This window comes from Manis javanica, chromosome 16 (genome assembly GCF_040802235.1).
Source record: "Manis javanica isolate MJ-LG chromosome 16, MJ_LKY, whole genome shotgun sequence".
Lineage (NCBI taxonomy): Eukaryota > Metazoa > Chordata > Mammalia > Pholidota > Manidae > Manis > Manis javanica.
In genome coordinates, this window is record NC_133171.1 from 61,923,825 (window position 1) to 61,950,639 (window position 26,815).

At 40.2% G+C, this 26,815-nt stretch overlaps 1 long non-coding RNA gene and 1 other non-coding gene across 2 annotated transcripts in view; both read left to right on the top strand.

Annotated features, from left to right (window-relative positions):
• LOC118966978 (uncharacterized) overlaps window positions 1-26,815 on the top strand; it is a 50,785-nt gene that overhangs the window by 13,881 nt on the left and 10,089 nt on the right. The gene's annotated exons all lie outside the window — the stretch shown is intronic.
• Window positions 14,323-14,394, top strand: TRNAA-AGC (transfer RNA alanine (anticodon AGC)). Its single transcript has one exon. It is a non-coding gene; the product is annotated as a tRNA-Ala (tRNA).

Genomic DNA, 26,815 nt, shown 5'->3' on the forward strand with positions numbered 1-26,815 from the left:
AAGGTAGGAGAGCAAGGCAGAAGCTTTTATTTAGAGAGAAAGCAAAAGGAGGGGAGCCCCTGGCTCAGGCTGGAAATATTGCAATTTTACCCAATTGCTTCAAGGTGATATGAAGTTTAGACATTTCCAAATTTGAACACAGCATTCCTTTTAGATGCTTTCAAGTTCTTCCCGTATTTTCATTATGGCTCCTGCACCTAATTTGAAAATATCTATTTTTCTATCAGCTTTCTTTTATAGAGCCCCTTCCAAAACAACATAACATTACTCTTTTGGGGCACACTGCTAGTTATCAGTTTACCTAGTAAATAAGTAAATTGTATAATTTCCAACAGTAAGTACAACTAAAAGACAGAAGTTTGTTTTGGAAGCAATATGATAGGCTCTTGGTAAGCATACAACTAAATTCATGGAATAGGATTGGGGTGTGAATACATGAGCATTCAGGTTTTATAGGTGTCTATTAGCATCTTCACAGAGATAATAGAGATCCAGTCAGCTAAATGTGCATTACTCTACAGATTCTATTAGTACATAAATTAAAAATATAGACTGTAGATTGAATTTTTCTTAACTCCTTTTGCCATTGAGATCATTAATATTTCCTTCAAGCTATCAACTCATCTTAATAATGGATTTTTTTCTGATGCTAATTCATTCTTATGTTCCCTGGAAAAGTCATTGTTTAGGTCAATATGGTGTTTACTTTAACATACCAACATTTTATTAATAAATTTGCAACACTACACATGGATGAGATTGGTCTTTAGTTTCTTTTTCATTCACCTTTGGAAGCTTTTGGGGTCGAGATTACAGGTGTTTCCTTAAATGAATTGGGAAACATAGATTTTTTTTTCTGTGTTGCAAAACCATTTAAATAGTATTGCAAGTGTATTTAATGTTATTCCAAAGTCTGCTCTCATTTTAGGTCACCATGTTGTTTTCCTTTTACTGGCTGCTCAAGGATTTTTGGAAATTGTTACTAATATGCTCTGAATATGTTTTGGATTATGTAAAAGATTTGAAGACTGCTCAATGAAGGCATTCTAACTATAAACAATAATAAGCTGTTGACTGAATGAGTTGGAAACAATTAGGAGTGGCTCAAGTTCCCTGAAAACAAGTAATTTCAAACTTAATTTCTTCCTGGGTTATAGAGCTGTCCAACAAGAAATCATTTCAAGCTAAGAGTAACCAAGCCTTAAGAATTTTATTTTCTAGCAAGAAAAGAAAGTCAAGACTGAGGTCAGAATGCTGAGCTTCAAATTGACCTTATGTTTCTGTCTTGCTAAGCACTACCTGGCCCATGGAAGGGGTGTGTTTAAGTGGTACTATTATCTGTTCTAACATAGTGTGGGTAAAATTGCAATATTTCCAGAATCTCTCTCCCTGCCTTAGTGCATCTCCATATCAGTAGGTGTTTCCAAGGGGTGAAGAGAAATAGTCCATTTCCATATTAATAGATAATTACAAGGGTGAGCAGGACCAGAGAGGTTGAGTGCGGTTTCTTCTTCTGCAGCCAGGTCACGAGAGACACTGGAAAGCAGAAGTGGATGACTGCTTGTAAGAAATAGATAGGTTTCTCCAACTTTTTTTCTCACTTTGACTGTTTTCGGTTTCAAAGGTATTTTGCTCCCCATCCAGAGTTACACATAGAAAAACAATTAGTGGTATTTTGGCCACAAATTACCCTTAAAAGTAGGTGAAACTAGAAAGCAAAGCTATTGTGACAAGGTCCCAACATGCAAAGGGAAGTCCTGTTAAAGTTTAAATCCAACACCGTAACCACTTAGCCATCACGGTGTTTACCAGCTGAAATGCTGTTCTCCCAGGATCGTGTCTTGGAGGTGATGAAGAATGAAGCCAACAGACAAGAGTACAGAGCAACCAGCAAAGCTTTTAATGAGATATGGAGAGAAGAGAGCTTCCACTAATTGGGAGGGGCTCCAAGAGAGGAAGCCATTTAGGTGATGGTATCTAGGGGATTATAAGCACTGGAAAGGGGTAAGTCCCCCTGGTTGTCTAGGACTTGTTGCTAGGGCTGGACTGGCAAGTCCACATGGTTGCCTAGGACTTGATGCTATGGATGGGCTGAAATCAGAAACCCCCCTTCCTTTTCTCAGGCTGGCCGTTCTAGGGAGTGATCCAGGTGTCCTGCTTGGATGGTTGATCACAATGCCTGATGTCAGTGTGTTAGGGTCCAGGCTTCCGAGGCTTCTCCAGAGAACAAACTACACAGGCATAGAGATGTAAATACAGGCAAAGTCTTTATTCAGCCAGCAAGCTGGGGTCGACAGCACCTCCCCTGACACGCAGGCCGAGTCCGAGCTGCCGACCCCCAGGCAACTTTAGGTATTGCTTATATAGGATTTTCACAGCGTTACACCGAAGCCCACGCATTTCTACAACCAATAATTTTAAAACACATTCTATATTGTAATCTTTCAGGAAACACTCCAGCTGCTTGACCGCTTCAATTGTTATCTCTTGCTTACCCAAGCATGTCTATGTGACTTATCACGGATCACGCCCCCAGGCTGTTGCCCACTTCTAGTTATCTAACTTAGAGCAGGAGCATTTCTAAGCTTAGCCTCGGGTTGTTTATTTAAAACTGGATGGCCCATGCTGAGAACAAAGCACACAGGCAGTTAGGTTAAATGTTATTAGTCCTCTTTCCTGACTCTTGATGCCCTCTGCCCTCCTTTACAAGTGTCCCACTTGGCCAGTCTCCACCAAAACAATGTGCCCTGTTTTACCTATCCCACTGGCTACCTCCTGCCTCAATGACCCTACAAGTTTTAATTCCTTATTTAGCTATATCATTCAAAATATTTTGGCTCAACGTAGCAAAATTTGGGGTTTGTGGGTTTAAAAGTAATAGGCTACTAGATCTGAGAAACAGAAAATGTGGAGGAAATATAGTGTGTTCTGGGATGGACAACAGGACTGTCAGGTACAGAGAGAAGAAGGCCTCACTTCCCCATGTCTTTCTCTGCCAAGTTCTAAGAAACTGAGAATGTGTTGTTCAGCACTAGATTTGTACTGAAGGGGCAGGTTGCCCACTCTTGGAACTTCTTCAGAGTTCATTTTGCCTGTTCACTATCTTAAACCTGGGTGTGGATGGATGGGCTCTGCCTCTGGGAAAGACAGGGAAATAAAGGGATTATGACTCCTGAGCCCTTAAGCACAAAACTGAGTAGGATTTATGCATTTTAAAGGTAATGAAGATTCTACAGTTTTCCTTCAAGTACTTTGTAACTACTGGGGAAAAGTGCATTCCCATCCCATGCAAATAAACCTATGAAGCTGAAATCAGTCAAGGGGAAAAAACCTTTACTTTATCTAGGTTCATCTCTCTCCTTCTGGCCTCAGCTCTCACTCACCCACTATTTCTCTCTGTTCTGGCTGGGGAGGCCAAAAAAACCTCTCCTGTCCTGACACTCACTGGCTTCTTCATCTACCCCTTGTAGACACCTATTGATATGGAGATGGACAAAGGCCAGGTGAGAGATTCTGGAAATACTGCAATTTTACCCAGAATTTCAAGTTCTCAGCCTCAAAAAATAATGTTAATCACTGTATAACCAAACAAAATATGAAATAAAATATTTGTATTTCTTCTTAACTCTAGAGAAAATACTTTAGAAGAATACTTCAATATAATGAATCATAAGAAATATATATTTCCCAGGTATATTTGACCTTCATCCACATTTCCTGAAAACAATTCAGTCTTCAAGTGAAACAGGTGTTTTGTCATGTTAATAAGAGATGGTTGGACCCTCACCTAAGGGCGGGGCTGGAGGTTAAGTCAGCCAATGGTCAATAATTCAGTCAACCATGACTATGCAATGAAGCCCTCACAAAAGCCCCTGAGAAAAACTCTTTGCTCTGTTGGATCCTGCTTCTCAGTCAGGGAGGGCTTCTGTGCTTGGGGAACCAGAACTGCCTGCAAATGCCACTGAGCCGGGCCACCAGCTCTATGAGGATAGAAGCTCCTTTATTTGGGACCTTGTTTTATGTCTCTCTTCATCTGGCTATTAAGTTGTATCCTTTACAATATCCTTTATTAAACTGATAAATGTTAAGTGTTTTTCTTAGTTCTGTGAGCCACTCTAGCAAATTAATTGAACCTAAGGGGGAGGTTGTGGGAATCTCCAGTCTGTAGCTGGTATGTCAGAAGCACAGGGAACTGCCTGGGGCTTACAACCGGGGTCTGGAGTGGTGGGTGGAGGGCAGTCTTGCAGGATGGAGCCCGTAACCTGGGGAATCTGGTGCTATCTCCAGACAGACAGCATCAGCATTGAGTTGAGTTCTCCAATACCCTGCTGGTGTTCAAGAATTGCTTGGTGTCACGTATGGGAAGACCTCATATACTGACACACATTGGAATAGGGTCCAGGAACCTGAATGAAGTTATATTACTATTACTGCTGTGTATGATATTGTTATTTTTAATATGTATATGTAGGAAAACACCCCCCCACAGACACCTGGGAGGAAAGATAGACTTGGAGTGGTAAAAGAAAACCTGCTCTCTGTGGGGGAAAGTGGCAGTTGGACCCAAGAGAAGGTACTGTTGTTCTGTTTGTTGGTAATTCACCCAATTCAAGGAACATAACCACAGCATACACCATTGAGGACAGGTGTGATTTCCTTTTTTTTCCGTAATTCAGTGGCAGGGACAGATCCACTCTTTCTGGGGCCTAAACCTTATAGAACATTGGGGTTCATCTTTAAGAAAAAAATATGCAAGTATGAATACAAAATTAGATATAAAAGTAAATGTATATTTGGAACGAGAAAATAAAAACAAATTACAAATATAAAAAAGCTGAATACCACAAACATCACAAAAACATAATTAAAAACTTAATGATATGCCTCTGTAATAATACACTTCCCTGACATTATTCAATTGTATTATCTTCTATTATTTCATATGAAAATTTCATAATATTATTTTCTATGAGAGAAGTAGTTAATTCAGCCTTTCCTCTAATGTTGAATGATTTTTAAAAATATAATTTAGAAGTTTCTCTCAGCTTCAAACCATTATTGGCAATACCAAGCATATTTTTCAATTTGTTGTTCAATTTGAGATATCCTTGATGTTTTTTCATATGTAAACTGTAAGATTTCAGGCTCCAGCATTTTAAATATTATTTCCCCTCATTATTCACTTACAGGGTCAAGTATGGAAAGTAAATTGGCACAATGGGAAGTGTATATATAGTTGGAGGCCGTATCAGGTTGGTTGGGCCAGCAATTACTTAACCATATGTGGAAGAGGTCTTCAGGAACATATTATATCACTTTAAATGGAAACTAAATGTATTGCTGATTCAACATTTTCCCAGCTGGATCCCCAGAATGACTGATCCTACTCCAGTGCCACTGCATATGAGTAAAAATGGAACACTGGGGAAGTTGGAGTGGAAAAAAATAGCAATATTAACATATTAGTTGAAATATCTTATTTTGGAAACTTTACACAGGTATTGAACCATGTGAACACATCTTCAGCCTTGGAAAAGGCTGGGCCAAGCAAGAGACCAGATGTTTATGCTTCATTAGCAGCTTCATCCCTGCCATTTCATCCTCATTTTCCTTATTCAGCTTTCCCAGGTTCCAAATGCCCTTATCTCCTCCTCTGTCCCCTAACTCCATTTATATTCACAGCAGCCTCTCTGTGGCTTATGTCATCTATTGTACTAGCTACAAGTCTGGGCTTGCTTTTCTTCAGCATTGATTTCTTTGAGGGCAGTATGTTCTGGTGCTTAAGAGCATTGGCTTTGAAGAAAGTCACTACAGTTGGCATTAAGGTTTTACCCTTTACTAGTTGTTGGGGTCTTGGGAATATCACTTGAAGTCCTTAAGCCTCAGTTTCTTGCTTTATAACATAAGAATAATAATAGTACTTACTTACTTGCGTATCATGAGAGTTGAATGATGATACATATCTACATACAATCTTTAGCAAAGTGCTTCATTAAGTGATGAGCATATATTTTGTCCAATAACTTATAGTTATCATTACTATTGTTGCTATTTTTCTCAGATGTAGTACTTTGCAATGACTTCTCTTTCTTCAGCAAACTGCTTCTAACAGAAAGGAAGTCACAGTGTGTGATGAAAAATGTGGATATGTGCCCTGGGCTACCAGCATCATGAGCAAGCACTTTACATTTAAACTATTGAAACTAAAAAAAATTGAAGCCTCTGGAAGGTATCTTCTCATCATCCACAGCAGCACTGGGGCTCTCTGACTGTGGAAAAAACATGTGACTCAACTTTTTAATAAATTAGAATTGGTCTAACTGGGGCAATGTGATGAACATCACTGAACTTCTCATTCCATGCCTGTAAAGTAGGATCAGCCATGGTTGTACATGATGCTTTTTGTGAAGATCAAGGGGACTCTTATGTGAAACTGCCTCTGCAATCTTCAGAACATGAAATTAGTTCACTTACCTCCAAATCACATTCCCAGTACACCATCTTTCCTAAAGCATTGCCTGCTTGGCTTTCAACTTCCCTGAAGACTGGCTGCATAGCCTATACACTTCATATGCTTAGGTGTTTTCTTAATATGTTGTCTCCTGAGGTAAATGCTTCTGGTTGCCTATATCCTGAGTTTAAGCTTCAGGAGAATCCTATAACTTAAGAGCTCATTCCACCATTAATGCCTCACTGTTCACACATAAGTACCTGCATACCTTTGGTTGTGACACCTACCTAGTGCTCTTCCTTTGCAAGACCTGTCACTTTCTTGTTCTCTGTTATTAGTCCACCAGTCTGAGGATCCTTCTTCTGGGCCAGCTTCTGAGAAGTCTAAGGAGTTCTTCCATACTGGCAAAGGTTCTCTTAAGTACAGATAAGTTTCCATGTGATTCCTGTGCACATAAAATAGTCCCATATAAGCAGAAGGGAATCTGGAAAACAATACTGAATAGGAATCTTTTAGGATGAAATGGAGCTCGTTGGATCTTCTAAAGAAGTTTCTGGGGCATGATGGCAACCATTATGAATTCCAGAGTGCAAGATGAGCCCAGGAGCAAGTTCACTCCTCTGTTTCCAAGAATTTCATTAATGAATCTCCCCATCAACCCTAAATCCCAAAGGTCATTTTTTAGTCCTCTGTCCATTTTCATGGGCCCGCTCTTCCATAAACACATGAAATTCAAAACCTCTAGTTCTGAGTCCTCTGCAGAGATACAAATTCATGGATGATAGTGTTTATCAGACATTTCCATGAGGCCCTCCCACTAATATCTAAAAATATTTGTCCCAAACTGAACTTATCTTTATCTCTTTCTGGATCCCATCCCACTTACCACAAATAAAAACAAGTAAACAAGCAAAATCCTGCTCCTTCTCAAGACAATGAAATCTGTGTTAGTCAAGCCACATGTGTGTATGTCCACTTATTTCTTGAGTGCATCATATTTCTTTTTAAATCTGTTACCAGGCTGAGTTTATTCTCCTTGTCTCTTGTCTCTGCCGCAACAAAGAATTCAAAGGCAGACACACAATAGCGAAGCAGAGCAAAAGTTCTATTTGAATGCATTCCAAGGGAGGGGTGGGCCAGAGTCAAGGTAGACAAAGGTCCCTATCCATTAGGCAAGAGGCCTTTGTTACATTCTGGCTAGTCTAACTGACAAGGTGGGGTCATTTGACTTACAGGTCCATCTATATAGCCATACCTCTCAATGAGGATGTCCTTTCCCATGGCGAGGATTTGGGCAGTTCTTAGTTCTGTTCAATTGTGCCCATGATGGGATCTCATTGGGCTGAGTTTGACCTGGTCCCGGTAGGCAATGAAGTTATCTCCCTGCAAAGCCTTTGCTGTCTTTACATGGGACCCCTTACCTGGGCAGAGTTTGGCTGATTCTTTTTCTTTGAACCTTATATTCCCCTTCACTGGCTACTCATGTCTTTCTATCTAACATTCCTAACAAATATACCATGTCTCTAAATCCTGTTTAGCCAACTTTCTTATCCATGTCAAATGTATCCTATTCTTTCTATACCTAAAGCCTCTCTTAGTTTAGGCCTTAAGCATTGTTCCCTTGAGTAATTGTAGGAACCACCACCTCTAGAGAAGGACAGAACAGAACAGATGATTAACAAAATGTTGAGCTGGTGGCCCTTTAATTGTAATGGCAACCCTGGCTCTCCCTTCTCCCTCACAATTCTGCTCTTCAGACTTCTTTTTAGCCAACAGCAGTTGTGAGTACCACAAGAGCCAGCTGCAAATGTAACCAGTGTCTTCAGGAGCAAGCTGGTGTTGCTAGCTTTCTACCTGGAGGAGACAGACAATTTGTGTCCCCACAGGTTGAACCTTGGATCTTGTAAGAAAAAGTATACTTAGATGCCTACATTCAGAAACTTGATTTTTTTCTGAGAATATTGTAAAGCATATTCATTTGTCTACAGTGCTGGAGTCCAGCTCCAGTGAGTCTAGGAGTTTCTGAAGGATGAACAGTGTCGGTGATTAACTGAAATAAATGAAGACACAGACATTAGCAAAAGCTGAGCTTGGCCTTTAATGAAAAGTGGCATATTGATTATATACTCTTAGATTATATAAAGTACAGATATTAATCATTTAATTGACATATAGCACAGTTACATGAGTTTGGAGAATGAGATTACATCATTTGGCAGGTCTTAGCAGTTAACTTGTTTCTAAGTAAGCTTGGTTTTTAGTTATTACTGCCAGAAAATCTCACAAAGGTTAGGTAGGTGCCAGACTCTTGGTTTCTTTACAGATGACTATCTAAAGTTCACTACTCTATTATTTTTATGTAGGGCTCTCATTCTTTCATAGTTATACTCTTATTCTTCATCTCTGGTAGGAAAAAAAGAGGAAAGAACACAATGACTTTTTGGCAGGCAGGGACAAATTTTATGGACTGTGCCTCGGACTTATTTTTAGTAAGACTTACAATACAGATTTTTCTCATCTGGAGTTAGGTAATTGTTTTATAGTAAGCTAGCCAAAGAATATCATTTGTTCTCTGTACCCACCTGTTGCCATTAATTATTGAATATGTCATTTGGAAACCACATAGGGGTGGGGGAAAGAACTTCAACTCAGGTAAATTGTCCATATCTTTTTTCCCATAAACTTGGGTCTAATACTCATGGGGTCTCACTTTCCCATCATTGGGGGTAGTCACAGGGCAGTAGTGGTTTTTTCCAATTTCCTTTAAGGCCAGTACCTAAAATTTTCAGGGAGAATTGGATATGGCCTCTTCCCTGAAGGGGCAACTTGAATTGAAACTAAAATAAGCAAATTTATTAGGAGAGACATTTTAAGCAGGAGGGATATCGGGGTTGCTCCTCTGAGAAGGCTGCTGTGCCATCCCTTTCATCTGACTGCCTGGACTGGGCAGTTCGGACAGGCTCCTGACACTACAGTCTGTCTTTTCTAATCCTCTGAGATTCTCAACGAAACATGCCAAAAACAAGCAAGTAAGCTAAGTCAATGTTCCCCAGTGGCCCAAGCCTTAAGCAGGCATGAATACCATTTTGACTCCCAGTAGGGCTCCCCAACAACCACACAGGTTGACTTCCCTGCTACACTTTGGAAAGGTACCTATATATGGTTACAGAAAATAATTTTCCTCTACCTTCTAAGGTCTCCATAGGAGTCCCAGGTAACAAAAGTCAGATTAACAAGAGAAAAATAATCAAGTTTATTAATATGTAGATCTCGTGTACATGGGAGACACAAAGGGAAATGAATAACTCTCAAAGAAATGGTTTAAAATGTAGGCTTAAATACCACCTTCAGCTGAAAACAAAGAAAGGTGTGAGGAGGCCAGTGATAGGGAGTTGACACAGAAAAGCAAAGCACCATGAACAAGGATCAGGTTTGTTACACAGACTTAAGTCAGGGCCTTCTCCATTGATGAAATTCTGTTTTGATTTAGTGTCAATCTTCTTTACTTGGTACTAAGAGGAAAACATCCTTAAAAGTTACTTCATAAATAAAGTAACTTACAGAAGGATAACTTCTACTCTTCAGAGCTTCTCCTCTGTCCACCCTTTCTTAAAATAATCAGTGTAAAATAATCCTTTTGCCAGGGAGGTATTGGGGAAGAAGAAATTTCTTCTGCCCCTTGAGGTTTTTCTAGCTTATCTAAGAATCAGATTGACATGAAGCAGATTAGCAAGGGAAAAAATTGAAATTTAATTACATATATATGGGGAAGCTGTAGACATGGATTCCCAACAGTCAGGGAGAATGAGGTTTATATGTCATCCTGAACCAAGAAGTTTGTAGGTGTAGCTCTGAGCCAGAGGGGTTCCAGCTTCAGGCAAGTTCACTCCAGATTTGATGAGACCAAATAGCAACAATGGAACATTTTGGAGTAAAAGGTCTTACATCAAGCTTTAACCTTGTGATGGTGAGTTGAGTGCTAGAATCAACATTGGGCAAGTCAGCATACAGCAAGTCTGTCTCTCCATCTCTGCCTCCACTCCAGGCTCTGCACTGAGCACTGGGTGTAGCTCTTTATATAGCAGCACAGGCAATAATGTTTTATTGCCAACATGCAAGCATGCACCTTCACAGTAGGCCAAAAATTACATCATTACACGTGTACAGTGGGTGCGTAGATTAGGATCAGGTGAGGATCCTGGCCATAGAATGGAAGTAGGGGCCTGATACTGCAAAGGAAAAGGGAAGTAATTCAGAGAAATATTAAAAGAGTAAATGTTTAATAAAATACTCTGTGGTCCACTCAGAAGAAATGGAGCACAAAGAGAAATTTTATCAGACTTTGCACCTTTCTTCGTGTCTATCACCACTGGTTTACATTATAATATAGTTATCCAGGGTGTTAGCTCTCCTCCTGGAGTAGTTCTTCCACCTAACTTCTTTTTATGCAGTTGGGGGTGGGGAAAAGTCAAAGTTATCTTCCTGAGTCTTTTAGGCCTTGATGGTTTTCTGCTCAAAATAATCTGCACGTCAAAGTGGCACATATTGGGGCAGCCTGCCCTTGGTCCTTGCAGTTCCCTTCTGTGAAACTTCCCTGGAAGTTTCACATTAAATTGAGGCAATGAACCTTCCATCTCATTGAATCAGTCTAGGTCAGTTCTGCTGAGCCATGATGCAGGTGTGTTCCCAAAGTCAGGCTTTGGGAACTTTGAACAATGGTTCAAGTAATCAGGGATTAAATAAGAGACATTTCTATGGAAACAAGAGAAAAACAAAGGTTAATGGTTGGAGCAAATTATAAACTCAGTGTCTGAGTTCTAGGTGCTGCCAGTAAGGTTTCTAAATGTCAGGCTCGAAGCATCTTTAGTGAATGCAGGCAGTGGTAATTTGACAGATTTTCCGGGTTTGTGGTTCAAAAGTCTGGTGATCCTTTCGAGTGGCCCATACAGCAAGAGGCAGGAAGATACTCTAAACATGGGCTATTGTGGTGATTTCTCTAAAGTTCATATCAAGACATCTCACCTTCAGTTTGCACAGCTTCAGGAAAAAGGGCACTTTTATTTCTCAATGATTCCATGTCACAAGGATGGGAGAAAAATTGAAAACATTAGTTTGGTGATTAGGAGCCAGACATTGGAGGAAAGTAGAATTTAGGAGCCAGTGCAGTTTAAAATGAACAGTATTAGAATCCAATATCCATAAAGATGTACTACTGAAATATTTTTCTCTTTAAAAATCACCTTCAAATTTATGAATACACTTCGTAATTTCTAGAAACACGTGTTTCTTAGTGTTACTGGCAAACACCAGAACAAGGTTCTCAGTCCTTGTAAGTTCAGGGAGAGGAAATCGCGGGGCAAAATACCTCTAAAAACTGAAATCAGTCACAGGGAGAAATAAAGTTTAAAACCCGTTTATTGCTTACAAACTGCAGTCCAGCACTGGACTGAAGCATCTCTCTCTTCCCTGCTCCAGAAGAAGCAAGCAAGCAAGCAAGCAAGCAAACAAGCAAGCCCCTTCTGTTAAACTCCCAAGTTCTGACACGCCCTCAGTTGCCTAGGTCATTACCCACTGACATGATGAACTTCTCTCCACCCCTGAGGACATGCAAATGCACTAAAGCCAGGGAGATAATCTGGAAATGTTACAATTTTACCCACAGGCTACCCCTCCAGAAATCTCTCCTTACAATCTACTCCTTCCCCTTCTTCCACAATAGTCCCTGGGTGAGAAAACTCAGCATTATGACCAGACTAATGACATAACAATAGCAACAGCAATAAAATCATGACAATCCTCATGCCTGAGGATTCAGCTAGGTTCAAAGTCTTAGGCAGATTAAGTCCATAGCTCGTCCATTCCATAGACAGGCAGTAGCTGAGGGTTAAGAGCAATCATCACGTGGCAGCTGCAGCCAGGGGGTGCATTCAGGCCACAAGGACTGTAGGAGAAAATAACCTTAAGGGCAGTAAGATAATGTCTTAATGACACCAGCATAGGCAAATCTTGTCCCTCAGGTAAGATGCATGCAAGAGAGTGGTCTTGTGATAAAACAGTGGCAGGAATGGGATCTTGTATTGGTCTAGTATACCAGACTTAAACCGCCCTTCCTGTGGGAGTTACAGATAGGTCGATATATAGGGCTATGGGAGGTACATGCACTGGCCATAAAGATAAAACAAAACTTCCCCACAAGATGCTCTTACCTCCTGGACGTTTTGGGTACACTACCACAGCCTTTGGGGGCTATTCAGCTGTTACTCCAGGAATACACAGGAGGCCAGCTTCCAGGCCTTTCCCCCAAGGTGCCAGAGGGCCAGCCATCGCTGGTCCATGTGTCAAAATGTCCAGGGCCAGGTCCGTTCAACAGTGTCTCCAGGGCTTAATGCAGTAGGGGCTGGCAACAGGATGCTGCTCTGTTGGCCATATCCTGGCTTCAATAACTCTAGTTTGGGTACTTTACCCTAGACCAATTCTTCACTTTGGGTTTCCAACTTGAAATCCCCACAGCTGGGGGGATAATAACAGGTGAAGCGGTACCCTCTGCAGCTGCATCCACTGGGGCCTCCCCACCATCCGCAGGAGCAGCCCTCCCAAAGCTTGCACCCATTATGACAGAATTCGGATTCAGAGGCACCCTGCAGACTGTCGCCAGATGTAAGTCCGGGGAGAGGAAATCCTGGGGCAAAATACCTCTAAAAACAGAAATAAGTTACAGGGAGAAATAAAGTTTAAAACCCGTTTATTGCTTACAAATTGCAGTCCAGCGTTGCTCTCTTTCTCGCCTGGTCAGGAAGAAGCAAGCAAGGCCCTCCTGTTAAACTCTCAGGTTTAGACACGCCCTCGGTTGCCCAGGTAATTAATTACCCATTGACATGGAGATAACTCTCCACCCCTGAGGATGTGCAAATGCACTAAAGCCAGGCGAGATAATCTGGAAATGTTACAATTTTATCCACAGTCCTTGTCTTCGAATATTAAAGGCATTTAGCATCCAGATTTAGGACTATGCAAAGAAGAACTGCACTTTATTAGGGACGTGAGAAAACAGACCCTTGATAGACCAGGTGGGCTGCCCAAGAGTTGACCACGGTAAGAATCAGGGTAGCTCCTATTATGGAAAGTGAAAATGTTTATTCATTAGTTATTAGGTCACCGAGCTTGAGTAGGGAGCTTTTCAATTAGCACATGCGCAATTGGATTACATACATACATGTATGTTGCCGTATCATCTCATGTAGTAGCAACAGCATATAAAATCTCCACCCAGGGGTGGGAAATTTAGTATATAATGAGGAAAAAGCATCTGTGAAACACCAAATTTTCCCTATGAGCATGTCACAAATTGTTTCTTGGCCCCACCATCTGAGTCTCAGAGCCCAGCAGTCACAGCCGCTGGGCGGGTTCTAGACTTGGAGAATGGATCCGGAGCCCACTGCCCGGTTGCGCCGCTCAACCCCACAGCACAACCCTTGATCTCACTTAGGTCTGCAACACCCCTCCAGTCCTCTGCCATGGCAGCGTTTCGGATTTTTCTTCGGAAGTTCTCCTGCGTTACCCTCTCGGGTTTCTGGCAGCATTTTAAAGCGGAGAGGTCCTACCCCAGACCTCTCCCTGTGGGAGGACAGGCAGGACCACCCTGTCCCCACTGGTAGGGTCAGCGAGCTGGCGTCCCAGAGGGTGACCCATGGTGGGAGATCTTAGTAACAACTGGGGCTTTCTGTCTAATATTTAGTTTTCCTTTTCTCAGCTTAAGGGCAAGATAATATCTTACACAGAAAGTTCAAAAATAAACAAAAAGAAAAATTTTGCCTCTACCGAAAATGATGATAATGTGTCATGAATACATTTCTGCAGCTCTTACAGCGAGAGGGGGTGTAGCTCAGTGGTAGAGCGCGTGCTTAGCATGCACGAGGCCCCGGGTTCAATCCCCGGCACCTCCAAATTTTCCTTACAATCCATTTTGCTCCAAATTTTCCCCGGCTTCGTCAGTTGCTGAGACTAGTCCACCGCTCACCTGTTTTCTGGTTCTTTCCTTCTCTTCCAGTTCATTTGAATCATAGAAAACAAGGAAAACAAACCGATTCTATTTTGCTTTCAGTATGGACGGTTATTTGCTCCAGGGCTTTGTCTGGGGACCTGTGTCAACAGGGTAAAGACAGGATAGAAGAGGCTGAAGGAGCGCCCGCTCGCTCAGGTTTCCAGAACCGGAGAAACACACCAGGCAGCAAATTAAGAAGCCCGATCACAATACTACATTTCACAGTATTATCGAAGAGCAAGAATCACAAAAAAGATAAAAAACAAATGCAAAGTCCTGAGGACTTTTTAGATCCTTGGTTCTCTGCGCTGTTGCTGAACCAAGGAATAGAGGAGAGGAAAGCTTTCCTGAGGATTTCCCCAAATACTCCTTCCCATTACAGCCTCCCTTTCTTCCTTTACCCATCCCTTTTCCTTATCTCCTCCCGCTGTTTTTATGCTTTATGTACCTGTCTTAACTTTGTTCCTGATTTTAATTAGAGTAACTTTTAAAGTACAATTTAAGCCTCAGACCTAGTCACACGTTCTTTTCTTTTTATAGTTTTATTTTTATTACAAATTTTTTTATTAAGGTATTATTGATATACACTCTTATGAAGGTTTCACATGAAAAAACAATGTGGTTACTACGTTTACCCATATTATCAAGTCCCCACCCATACCCTATTGCAGTCACTGTCCATCAGTGTAGTAAGGTGCCACAGATTCACTATTTGCCTACTCTGTCTTTCCCAACTAGACACACATTCTTTATTGTGTTAAGTAAGTTCTGGTCTTACCTGACTGACTCGAAGCAGCACTTGATTGGCTAATTTTTAAAGATGAGTTAAGGAGGGGAATCAGAAAATAAAGGTACAATCCTTACCCTTTTTTCATACCAGCCCTGGCTCCATCCCCTCAGGAGTGACGGAAAGGTCTCAGATATGCATGTGTGAACATCTCAAAGCCTCAAGACGCAGCCAAACTTCCTACACTGTAAGGGCTGAAAAGCCATTTCCTGAGTACATGACTCGGGGGGAGGAACTGGGTAAGGCTTGATTAACAGGTTTTGAGTAACAAATTAATCATGGACACCGGGTTTCCGGTCAGCTTATCTCACAAAACCACTCTGTCTAATTGAGGAGTGGTCTTATCTTGCTCTTGCTTAACCCCCAGGATGTGTGACTTGCAAAAATAATATGTAACTGTGGAAAATTACTGTGAGTAAGTGCTTTTGAAAATGCTATATAAACCTTTGGCTTTGAGTGCTCTGAGTCCTTGTTGAAAGCCGCTGCGTCCAGCAGACACTTGGACCCCAGCTAGCTGGAAATAAACCTCGCTGTGTGACTTGCATTATCGTGTGTCTTCTGTCTATTTGAGAGGTGGTCGACTCTGGACCCTAACAACACATCCCTGGGAAAGGGCCATTCCAGGGCCGCCTCCTAGACCTAGGAATCTGCACACTAATGGCAAAGTCTGCTTTCAGAAGGTTGGGTCAGGAAAAGGCCTATGCAGGCCCTGGAAGAGTGGAGGATCAGAGCTGTTTGGGCAGAAAATTCTAGGAGCCCTGGTAACTAGTGTGGACTCCATATCCATAGGACATACATGGCTAGGAGAGGCCCCAGAGCAAAAGCACCTCATGTCTTGGGTTAAGAGCAATACTGAGTGTATGTTTCAGAGTTGAAGGGGGTATTTGTGTTTAATAATACCTTATATTAGTCCTGTCCAATGTGCTTCTAAGGTTAACCTGCCATGCTGTCTTTTCCAAAATAACCAGTGTCCTGACTTGTATGTGTGGGTCTGGTAGGTTTTTTTGGAAAGACAGCATGTGCATCCTGGACATAGAACTTTATACTTGACATTAGATTTTGACAAATCAAAAATTAGAATGCAATGTGGGGGAAGAAAAAAGTTTTCCTTGGCCCTCTTAGAGTCTCTGACTGGGTCTGAAAATTAAAACCATAAAGAAAGACTAACAGGAGAATAACATACACATTTGTTTAATATAAGTTTTACATGATACAGGAGCCTTCATAAGGAATGAAGACCCAAAGAAACATACCTGCATTTATGCTAGATTTGATTCAGAGCGAACAGTCACGGAGGAATATGATAGGTTAAGGAGTATGAGGTAATTGTAGTAAATTGGGGGAAACGTGGCAAGGCTTGTTTTTTGGAGGTCTTCCCGGCATCCCTTTGTCTTTGGGGACAAGGTTGCCCCTTTTCCCCATAGGTAGGGCACCACTCACAGGTCAACTTTTATGACCTGTTTCAGGGAAAAAGGGCAATGAAGGGAGGTCAGAGCGACATTTCTGCTTCTGCTGTTTTCTGGAATTCCTTCAGCTTAAAAATATTCAATGTGCCAAAGTGCCATATTTTGGAGTAGCATGTCCTCAATCCCATTAGTAACAAGGTAGAATCTGTCAGAGGAAGAATCAATCTAAATTTTATAGGTTTCTCTAGCAATGACATGTGGTAAGAGTTTATGGGGATTTTGTGGCATAGTGCATATTATCTTAGGTTTGTTAAAATTAAGCCAGGAGGCCAATATACTGAAGTGGCTCTAATGCATACATAAGCAAACTGAAATGAGCCTATAAAAGCCTCAAGGTTACAGCTAGAAATGATATGCACAACCAATCACAAATAGCCATCTGGCTTTAAGCTATAGCCAGATTATCTCCTTTCTTTTCTTCTGCACCTTCTCTATATAAGTCTTTCCCCTAGCTTTTGTCAGAGTATGGCTAACCACTTCTTGTTTGACATTGCCTGATTTAAATCAATTTTTTCTCGAATAAACTCTTCAATATTTAATTTCATTTTATCTTGTAATTTGTAAAAAAAAAACAATAACATTGAATTTGTACTAGTTTCTCAGGGTTTTGAGAGTGATAAGGACAATAAAATGTATGCTTTAATCGGGGAATCTTAAGAATTTCACCTCTAAAGTGGTTCTATCTAAAGATATTTACCAAATAGAGAAATAAAATCTCTAAACTTTAAAAAATAACAGAACTGTTGCCCTAGTCACATTTCAAGTGCTCTCAGCACAGATACAGAACTTTTCTATTGTAAAAAGTTATATTGGACAACACTAAGTTAAAGTAGTAGCCTTTTGGGAGAGAAAACTTCAATCGAGTCAAAAATTTTACATTTTTGCCTTTGAAGATATTATTGAAACGTATTTTATTTTTTAAAATTTGGACAACTGAATGAAATCCATTTGTAAAAGTCCAAATGGTCCTTGAGGTAGAGGATTGAATCCTTGCCATGGCTTGAGTGTTTTTGGGGTTATGATAAATACAGATATAAAAGATTCAGCCACCTGGAGTTTTCTGGGTAGAAATTTCCTACCAGTGACTTTGAAAAGCTTGGAGGAATTTGTCCCTGCTATTATGAATGGTTTCATGTAATGTAAGCATCTAAGGTCTGGAGAATGACTTAGGCGCCACCAAATGGCCATCTTAGGAATACCAGAGGTCCTTGACAGTTTTGGGATGGCTAATGTGTTACTTTACTGTTATGTTGTTGTTTTTGAGTATGTCCTTCTGGATTCTCAAAATCATATTGAGGAAAAACTATTCTTATGAGGATGAGGAGAGTCGTTGTCTAGCTCATTTTCTTTAGTTTTAGAAGTTCTAACTTTAGAATAGGCTTCAATGTTCATAACTGAGCTATTTTTCCGATGTTGATTTTCTTCTACTAAATCATTTCCATTTTCCAGTTTTTCATTGAAGTTCCCAAGACAGTTAAAATCTACATGTTTCATATGTGGAATATAACAAAACAAAACAAATGAACAAAACAGAAATAGACTTACAAACCCAGAGAAAAGACTGGTGGTTATATCGGGGAGAGGTTAGGTTGGGTGGGTGAAATAGGTGAAGGGATAAAGAGGCACAAAATCTCAATTATAATATAAATTAGTCATGGGGATGAAAGTACAGCATATAGTACTATAGTCTCTATGTTGACAGTAGCTATACTTATTGGAGTGAGCACTTAATAATGTAGGTAACTAGAATCACATGTTGTACACTTGTGTAACAACTGTACTTCAATTAAAAAAAGAATGAAATAATGACACATGCTATAATATGGATGAACCTCGAAAACACACTAACTGAAAGAACCCAGAAACAAAAAACACATGTTGTATAATTCCATTTATATGATATATTCAGAATATGAAAGTCCATAGAGACAGAAAGTAGATTAGTGATTGTCCAACACTGGAGGTGGAGGTGGGAGAAATCAAGAGTAATGGTTAACAGGCTTGTATAAGATAATAGATTTGTAATAAAAGCTAATAAATTTTAATAAAAATGTTCTCATTGATTGTGGTGATGGTTGCACAACTCTATGACTATACTAAAAACCACTTAATTACATACTCTAAATGGGTGAATTGCATGGTGTTAATTATATCTCAGTAAAGCTGTTTTTTAAAATTTTTTATTAAGATATTATTGATATACACTCTTATGAAGGTTTCCCATGAACAATGTGGTTACTACATTTACCCATATTATCAAGTCACCACCCACACCCCATTGAAGTCACTGTCCATCAGTGTAGTAAGATGCCACAGATTCACTGTTTGCCTTCTCTGTGCTACACTGTCTTCCCCATGACCCCCACACACCATGTGTACTAAACATAATACCTCTCAATCCCCTTCTCCCTCCCTCCAGGCCAGCCCTCCCACACACCTCCCCTTTGATAACCACTAGTCCCTTCTTGGAGTCTGTGAGTGCTGCTATTTTGTTCCTTCAGTTGTGCTTCATTGTTATACTTCACAAATGAGGGAAATCATTTGGCACTTGTCTTTCTCCACCTGGCTTACTTCACTGAGCATAATATCCTCCAGCTCCATCCATGTTGTTGCAAATGGTAGGATTTGTTTCTTTCTTATGGCTGAATAGTACTGCATTGGGTATATGTACCACTTCTTTATCCATTTATCTACTGATGGACACTTAGGTTGCTTCCATATCTTGGCTATTGTAAATAGTGCTGTGATAAACATAGGGGTGCATACATCTTTTTGAATCTGAGAAGTTGTATTCTTTGGGTAAATTCCAATGAGTGGGATTCCCGGGTCAAATGGTATTTCTATTTTTAGTTTTTTGAGGAACCTCCATATTGCTTTCCACAATGGTTGAACTAGCTTACATTCCCACCAGCAGAGTAGGATGGTTCCCCTTTCTCTGCATCCTCGCCAGCATTTGTCGTTCTTAGTCTTTTCGATGCTGGCCATCCTTACTGGTGTGAGGTGATATCTCATTGTGGTTTTAATTTGCATTTCCCTGATGATTAGTGACATGGAGCATCTTTTTATGTGTCTGTTGGCCATCTGAATTTCTTCTTTGGAGAATTGTATCTTCATATCCTCTGTAGTCTTTGGGTTTCGCAGCATTCAAGGTGGTTCCGTAAGCACAAGGGGGAGAAGGTGAAACAAGAGGGCAAAGGCCCCGCTTCTTCAGCCGCTAGAGATTCTGAAACAAGCCGGACACCAAGGGGAAGAGCCTGGTCACGTTTGGCCTGTTTTTCAGTAATTATAGTTCTCATCCTACTCGGTCTATATATACAGTACCTTTGGATCACTCCCACCCCAAAGTATTCAGATCAGAGCACGGGGCTGAGTTCACTCTGCTACACTGATGGGCACGATCCTATCGATGGATATGTTAAATCCAAAATCAAACTTATCTGCTCCTCCTTAAGTTTCTTCCAATCTTCTAAAGAAAAACAATAACAAATCTCTCTTTGCTTCCCTCCTGTTTATTGAATGATGGGGCTTTTATGTGTCCCCCAATTTCTTTCTTGTTCTGTAAACCCAAATTTTTGTCTCCATCTCATCTCTAACTTTCTATTGCTTTCGAAATTCCACACTTGCTGCAAATAGTGACTCTGTGGTATTTCACTACACTCACAGGCAGTGACTGCAATGCGTTATGGGGGGGAACACGATAATATGGATGAATGTAGCAACCACATTTTTTCATGTGAAACCTTCATAAGAGTATATATTAATATTGCCTTAATAAAAAGAAATTTCACACTTCTTTCAATTTCTGAATCTGCTGTTTAGTTCACGCCTTTAGCATTATAATCCAGGACTATTCTACAAAACTTCTTAGTTGCTTTAGGACTGTAATAAAAATGAGTAGACTCTTGGTAATGAACCACTGAACAAATTGCCTGTGATTCTTGTTCTCACTTGGAGTTTTCTCATCAAAACCTTGCCCTTAACGTTCCTGTGATGCAAATAGCAAGACATGTTTTATCCAGAGAAAAGCTGTTTAATTTTGTGATGCATGCTTTCAGTATTTTGTGTTCCATTCCAAATTTTCTTTTCTTAAAAAGCGGTATCCTCCATAGCTCCCTGTAGTCCTTTGTCTTAAAGCAGTTGCAAATCCTGCTCTTAGACTGAACGCTGCTGAAACAAGGAACACAGGAATTACCGGGTGAGATTCACAGAATATAGTGAGATATTCCTTGAAGGATATGGCAGCTATCATTAGAGGGAGGGGGCGTAACTCAGTGGTAGAGTGTGTGCCTCGAATTGCATGCGTGAGGCCTCGGGTTCAATCCCCAGCATCTCCAGGTGGTAAATGGCTTTTCTACACCAATTTCCAAGACAGAGTTTCTTTTATTTACTGCCTGCTAACAGGAAAGGTAATATGACCCAAGATATTCATTTTAATGCTATACCATTTGTACTTCATGAACCTTAAAACCTTTTGAGGCAAACAGCAGAGAAGTTTACAAAGTCTAGTAGTTTTCTATGGGGGCTATAACAAATTATCATAAACTGGGTAACTTAAAACAACAGAAATTTATTCTTTCTACCGTCTGGAGGCCAGAAGTCTGAAATTAGTATTATTAGACCGAAATCAAGGTGTTGGCAGAATGTTGCTCCCTCAGGAGGCTCTAGGGGAGAATCCTTCCTTGCCTCTTCCAGCTCTAGGGGCTGCCAGCACTCCTGGCTTGCCGCAGTGTCACTCCAATTTCTGCTGCTATGGTCACATTGGTTTTTTCTCTCTGTATGTGAAATCTTCTTGTGCTTCTCTTTTAGAAGGACACTTTTGATTACCTTGGGCATATCCGGATAATTCAAGGTAATCTTCCCATTTCAAGGTCATTAATGTAATCACACTTGCAAAGACACTTTTTCCATATAAGATAACATTTACAGGTTCCAGGGACTGGGGCCTGATATCTTTGGGAGTCGTTACTCATCCTACTAACAGAGGCTATTCTAAATCCAAGACAAGTGTGCCACCATGTTAACAAGCTTGTCATCTTGGCTTCTATTTTGCATTATTATTCAGAGGAGGAAAAACAGAAAAAAAAAGGGAAGAAAATAAGAAGCCTGAGGGAAAATGGTTGTAGTTTCCTTTGTTTTCTGTGAAATTGTAAGAGAAGGAACCAAAAGTCTTAGGCTCTTATTTCACTACTTATTACCTCTCTCCGTTGTCAAAAGTTTTTGGTTTGACAATAAATAAGTCAGAGTTTACTGCATAAATGAGTAGGTGGATGCTACCACAAAATGACAGCTGTCAGGAAGCTAGAGTCCTGCCAAACATGGGGAAAAAATCTGCTTTAAATGTACTCAGATAGCCTACATGTGCTGAATTGCTATTTCATATGATCCAACTTCCTTTTATTTTATTATTCATCCTATTTTCCTTTCTTTTAAAATCTCTAAGAAGAAAAATTATGCCTGGAAATATCAGTTAACATCAAACATGCTACTACGAATAAATGGCAAAAAAAATTTTTAGTAAATGTGTCAAAATAGAAATTGCTAGCTACCAGACTAAGAGGACAAATAGCTCACAGATATCTAAGATATTTTCACTGTGGTGAAAGAACAGCCATTTTCTCTACTGTTTCCTGTCCATAAATAACTACTTTGTATTTTCCAGGCAGTCCTCAAAATTTCTAGTTCACTGATGGCCCCATTAAAGAGCTGTTATGGTTTCAAATCCATCACTATCTGTGCCCATCTTTACTGCTGAATAATAGAGAGGGGAGGGAGTTCTGTCTCCTAATTTCTCTCTTGCTTTCCCTACCAGGGCAGCCCCTCTTCACCTCCCAGAAATTCAATCTCTTCCAGCTGTCCTTAGTCAATTAACTCACAAGCAAGGAGGGTAAAAGGGAAATAGAGCAGATACCTGCTAAATTCTAATATTAATTGGGAAATTTGCATCTTTGTAACTGCTTAGCAATATTTTAAATAAGATGAGAAGCACCTAAAGGCACAGGCTGTCCAAATCTTGGGATCATTTGTTGCCTACCCCTCAATAACCAATAACCAAAAGCCATATATTTATGTATATATTTATAGGAGAGAGAAACATTATTATTATTATTTTTTTTTGTTTTTTTTTTGAGAGGGCATCTCTCATATTTATTGATCAAATGGTTGTTAACAACAATAAAATTCAGTATAGGGGGGTCAATGCTCAATGTACAATCATTAATCCATCTCAAGCCTAATTCTCGTCAGTCTCCAATCTTCTGAAGCATAACGAACAAGTTCTTACATGGTGAACGAATTCTTACAGAGTGAATAAATTCTTACATGGTGAACAGTACAAGGGCATTCATCACAGAAACTTTCGGTTTTGATCATGCAATAAGACCTATAAACCATCAGGTCAAATATGAATATTCATTTGATTTTTGTACTTGATTTATATGTTGATCCCACATTTCTCCTATTATTATTATTATTTTTATTTTTAATAAAATGCTGAAGTGGTAGGTAGATGCAAGATAAAAGTAGAAAACATAGTTTAGTGCTGTAAGAGGGCAAATGTAGATGATCAGATGATCAGGTGTGTGCCTATGGACTAAGTATTAATCCAGGCTAGACAAGGGCAGCAAGACATCCACGGATGCAGAAGATTTCTCTCAAAGCAGGGGGGGTGAGGTTCTGAGCCTCACCTCTGTTGATCCCCAAATTCTCACCTGATGGCCCCCCTGCGACTGTGCCTGTCTTAGGTTGTTCCTCCCTTGAGGAATCTTACCCGTCTCTGGCTAACCAGTCATCTTCCGGGGCCATACAGGGAAATGTAAAGTTGGTAAGTGAGAGAGAAGCCATATTGTTTGCAAAGGTTAGCTTTTTACTTCTTTGCAGATTTATGCCCTGTGGCTTCTATGCCTAGCACTTGTCTCGAGGTATCTTTACCACCTGGAGGAATTATGATACTCGGTAAATTCGATATGAGGCACGAATTCTATTTAAGGTTTGTAATTAGGAAGGAAGAAGAAAAGCTATAGATGTAGCATATGAAGGAAACTTGGGAGGATTGATTATTTCTTTGACATATCTTCTTGAATAGTACCTTAAGTATGTATAGGTTTTAAACTACTAACTAATTTGCACACACATATTAACATAATAGGAATACGGTGACATAAACAAAGCAAATCTATAATTACCAGCCATCTCCAGTGAAGCCAAGAAAACCATTTAGGCACCCTAGGCATTTGTGAAAATTTATCTATGATATGATGGATATTGTCCAACTGTACTTGAACCATCAGACAAATTAAAGCAGCCCATTTCTGGGATCTGTTCACATCCCATATGTTCTTTTAACCATAGATAGTCTATAGTCATGAGATTTTGGGGTGCTACAACTTGCACCCCTCCCAACTCCTGGTTGAGTTCCAACAGTACAGATCCAGTCAAATTCGTTGTCTCACTGTATGCACATGCCAGCCTAGACATCTCCCTCCTCCTTCTTATGGCAAGTCCAGGAGACGGTGGGCTGGATGCAGCCACAACCGCAGCATCGTCCGGATCCCTGTGGAGGCTTTTTGATGATCATCCCCCGGCACAAGTCCTCCAGAGAGTGCTGATGCCGGAAGCTCCTCCTCATATCATATCTTAGTTCATTTTCTGGGTATCCAAGCTAGGCCTTGATCTTCTGCGTAGAAACAAACAGACCCTTTGCCCACACTTTGACATGCCCTCTATACCACTGTGCAGAACTCATTGAAGGTCAGCACACAGTAACTGCTTTTTTTTTTTTTTAATTAAGAGAAAGGAATATTATCAGAAAAGAGTACCTCCATAGCTGATCATCTGACACCCTTTAAGTGATCAACATTAAGGATATTTAAAGCATGCGTTGATCTTTGATTTACCAATAGTTTTATCCTGTTAAGGAGTAATCCCCCTTTTCTTTCTTTCTTTCTTTTTTTTTTAAATTTTTAATCTACACTTACCTGAAGAATACTATGTTTACTATGCTCTCCCCTATATCAGGTCCCCCCTAACAACCACATTACGGTTACTGTCCATCAGCTTAGCAAAATGTGGTAGAGTCACTACTTGTCCTCTCTGTGTTGTGCAGCCCACCCTCCCCTTTCTCCCTCCCCCCCATGCATGCTAATCTTAATACCCCCCTTCTTCTTCCCCCCCCTTATCCCTCCCTGCCCACCCATCCTCCCCAGTTCCTTTCCCTTTGGTACCTGTTAGTCCATTTTTGGGTTCTGTAATTCTGCTGCTGTTTTGTTCCTTCAGTTTTTCCTTTGTTCCTATACTCCTCAGATGAGTGAAATCATTTGGTATTTCTCTTTCTCCGCTTGGCTTATTTCACTGAGCATAATACTCTCCAGCTCCATCCATGTTGCTGCAAATGGTTGGATTTTTCCACTTCTTATGGCTGAGTAGTATTCCATTGTGTATATGTACCACATCTTCTTTATCCATTCATCTACAGATGGACATTTAGGTTGCTTCCAATTCTTGGCTATTGTAAATAGTGCTGCGATAAACATAGGAGTGCATCTGTCTTTCTCAAACTTGATTGCTGCGTTCTTAGGGTAAATTCCTAGGAGTGGAATTCCTGGGTCAAATGGTAGGTCTGTTTTGAGCATTTTGATGCACCTCCATACTGCTTTCCACAATGGTTGAACTAATTTACATTCCCACCAGCAGTGTAGGAGGGTTCCCCTTTCTCCACAGCCTCGCCAACATTTCTTGTTGTTTGTCTTTTGGATGGCAGCTATCCTTACTGGTGTGAGGTGATACCTCATTGTAGTTTTAATTTGCATTTCTCTGATAATTAGCGATGTGGAGCATCTTTTCATGTGTCTCTTGGCCATCTGTATTTCTTTTTTAGAGAACTGTCTGTTCAGTTCCTCTGCCCATTTTTTAATTGGGTTATTTGTTTTTTGTTTGTTGAGGCGTGTGAGCTCTTTATATATTCTGGACGTCAAGCCTTTGTCAGATCTGTCATTTTCAAATATATTCTCCCATACTGTAGGGTTCCTTTTTGTTCTATTGATGGTGTGTTTCGCTGTACAGAAGCTTTTCAGCTTAATGTAGTCCCACTTGCTCATTTTTGCTGTTGTTTTCCTTGCCCGGGGAGATATGTTCAAGAAGAGATCACTCATGTTTATGTCTAAGAGGTTTTTGCCTATGTTTTTTTCCAAGAGTTTAATGGTTTCATGACTTACATTCAGGTCTTTGATCCATTTTGAGTTTACCTTTGTATATGGGGTTAGACAATGGTCCAGTTTCATTCTCCTACATGTAGCTGTCCAGTTTTGCCAGCACCATCTGTTGAAGAGACTGTCATTTTGTCATTGTATGTCCATGGCTCCTTTATCAAATATTAATTGACCATATATGTTTGGGTTAATTTCTGGGGTCTCTAATCTGTTCCACTGGTCTGTGGCTCTGTTCTTGTGCCAGTACCAAATTGTCTTGATTACTATGGCTTTGTAGTAGAGCTTGAAGTTGGGGAGTGAGATCCCCCCTACTTTATTCTTCTTTTTCAGGATTGCTTTGGCTATTCGGGGTCTTTGGTGTTTCCATATGAATTTTTGAATTATTTGTTCCAATTCATTGAAGAATGTTGCTGGTAATTTGAGAGGGATTGCATCAAATTTGTATATTGCTTTCGGCAGGATGGCCATTTTGACGATATTAATTCTTCCTAGCCATGAGCATAGGATGAGTTTCCATTTATTAGTGTCCCCTTTAATTTCTCTTAAGAGTGACTTGTAGTTTTCAGAGTATAAGTCTTTCACTTCCTTGGTTAGGTTTATTCCTAGGTATTTTATTCTTTTTGATGCAATGGTGAATGGAATTGTTTTCCTGATTTCTCTTTCTATTGATTCGTTGTTAGTGTATAGGAAAGCTACAGATTTCTGTGTGTTGATTTTGTATCCTGCAACTTTGCTGTATTCCGATATCAGTTCTAGTAGTTTTGGAGTGGAGTCTTTAGGGTTTTTTATGTACAGTATCATATCATCTGCAAATAGTGACAGTTTAACTTCTTCTTTACCAATCTGGATTCCTTGTATTTCTTTGTT